The sequence below is a fragment of the Tupaia chinensis genome, unplaced genomic scaffold, assembly GCF_000334495.1.
Source record: "Tupaia chinensis unplaced genomic scaffold, TupChi_1.0 Scaffold142543_1, whole genome shotgun sequence".
In the NCBI taxonomy this organism is placed as follows: domain Eukaryota; kingdom Metazoa; phylum Chordata; class Mammalia; order Scandentia; family Tupaiidae; genus Tupaia; species Tupaia belangeri.
The window spans coordinates 686,457-689,037 of record NW_006202392.1 but is presented as its reverse complement, the minus strand read 5'-3'; positions in this window follow the sequence as shown (position 1 = coordinate 689,037).

Here is a 2,581-nt window from a genome sequence, read left to right as displayed (position 1 = left end):
AAAACCTCTCAAAAAAAAAAAAAAAAAAAAGTGGCGATGAAGACGACTTTACCTGAAAGATAAACTCTCACTCTCATCTATGCTTTTAACTTTTGCAGGAGATCCCATAGTCATCCGTTAGACAGTAGAAAGAGTATACATAATGGCATTTGGGTTAACAAGTGTATGAGTAATTTAATAATCATGGCTGTTTCAGGCATGAAACTACTATTGATGTTCATATTTCCCTTCTTGCTCTCTAAAGGAGTACCACTTCTTTCCATCAAAGTAAATATTTTGAATGTGAAATCCTAGTCAACTTCTTTTTCTTCTTTTCTAAGAGAGATTTTTGGTGTAGGACACATGTGCTTGCCAGAGAGAAAGACAGAGACAGAGACAGAAAGTGAGGAATCACCCCCCATGGAGGATGGCCATACCACAATCCCTTCTCAATCCCAAATCAGCTGAGTAACTTGTTATAAAAGCAAATTACTGAGTCCTATGCCCAGGAAATCTTGTTCATTAAGTCTAGAGAGAGCTGAATTGAGTGAGCTGAATCTGATTTTGTTGGAGAGTGGCACACTCTAAGAAACACAACTTTAGAACTGGCCCTGTGGTATTATGGTTAATGGAGCCAATCCCACATGGCCTACTGCATGATTCAAATTCTGGGACAAAAGACCTGAGAAACACTCTAGGTACATGTGTGTGTCCAAATCCTGACAGGATGGAGAAATGGAGGAGAAGGGACTATGGCGTGACCAGGCCTCGTTGGGGATTGCTTTCTCCCTCTCTGTCTCTCTCTGGCAATTTCATATGCCCTCTGGCAAACTAAAAGAAAAAGAAAGAAAGATAATTTCAAAAGACCAATGATGTGTCCTATAAGTAAAAAAGAAAACATGGATGAAAGTCACAGGATAAATGGATGACTTTCCTTTGAAACTTGTGGGTTTGGTTAGAGATAGGTAAGGAAATGTCCACATTCTGATGTGTGAAGTCATCATTTCATTTCTAAAATACCAAAACGACTTTGGGGCTTCCTTTCTAAGGACCTCACTATTCTTTTTTCCCCACAATAATAATAGGAGTTATGAAATGACTGGTCCAGAAGTTGTTCACCTCAGGGTCGGTATAAGGTACACCTCAATGTAATGTCTTGGATAATTATCTTTTAATATGTCCCTAGGTCTAGAATTCAGGATTGTGGTGCCGATTTGAAGCTAGATTAAGCCTGCCCAGTGGCCAAAAGATAAAGTACTCTTATAAAGTTCTCTACTTACTTGTCTGATATACTTTTACCTGTTGGCTGTCCATTAGCTTTCATACCTGGGTAGCCTTCCGGGATTTTTGGTATGGACGAATGAGCATTTGTTTCAGGATGGCTTTATGGTTCATAAATCATTTTCTACCTATGTGTTATTGTTAATCCTGAAACCTAATTGGTTGTGTGTTATGCACCAAATGGTATCCCCCTGAAATTCATATATTGACGTGCCACCTCCTAAGATGTGACTGTATTGGAGATGCCTCTTTAAAGAGGTAATTAAGTTAAAATGAAGCCACTTAGGGTACACCCTACTCTCATGTGACTGATGTCCTTATAAGAAAAGGAATTTGTATCTACTTAAAAACTTTTTTCAAAAATAATTATCTCAGGACTGGCAGGTGGCATAGTGATTAAGGCACTGGACTCCCACATGGTTAACCATGATTTGAATCTGAACCTGGAAGCTTGCTTTCTCACATTCTCTTTCTCTCTGGTCTAATTAAAAATAAATAAAATTAAATAAATAATTATTAAAAATTCTTTTCTTTTTTCCCCCAAAGTTTTTAACATAGGGTGTGTGTGCTCACCAGAGATAGAAAGAGAAAGGGAAAGTGAGAAATCACTCCCCAGGGAAGATTGACATGCTACAATTCCTTCTCTTCCTCCTTCCCTCTGGGATTCTGGGCACACCCGCACATGTGCCAGGTGTGATTTTCTAGCTACCAAATTTGGGACTTGAACTGTGGTTGGACATGCAGTCCAGTGCCTTAACCACCATGCCACGTGCTGCCCACCCACACACCCTCAACTATTGTCTGGAAATAGTTCACCCTAATGTGTATCTGCTAATTTATTTGTCATCAAAAGAGCACTTTGCCTAGGATTGAAAACAAACAAGCCAAAAAACCCAACTTTGAACACAGATGCACAGAAAGAAGACCATGTGAAGACAGAAAAGAGGGGTGGAAATATTTCTAGGAACTAGAAATGGAAAATTTTTTGTAATGTGCATGATTGAGTCACTATGCAGTGTGTACTGGAGGGGAGATCACATTTTGTGTGCTGTGATGATGCTTAGGGAAGGAATGTAAATTGAGCTACAAAAAAAAAAGTTGCAGGAAAAAAAAAATATATCTATTCAATGACTGCAGTAAGATATGTAGCCCCAGTTAGGTGCTACTTTATAGGATGCGTAAAGTTAGACTTGTGTTCATGGAAATGTGTATGTCACCTGTGTTTGCTATGAGGGTATTTGGATTGATTAGGGTCTTTGGTGATTCAATAAAATGTGGGGGGAAACAGTATAGAAAGCAAACATAGATACCAGAGACAGTG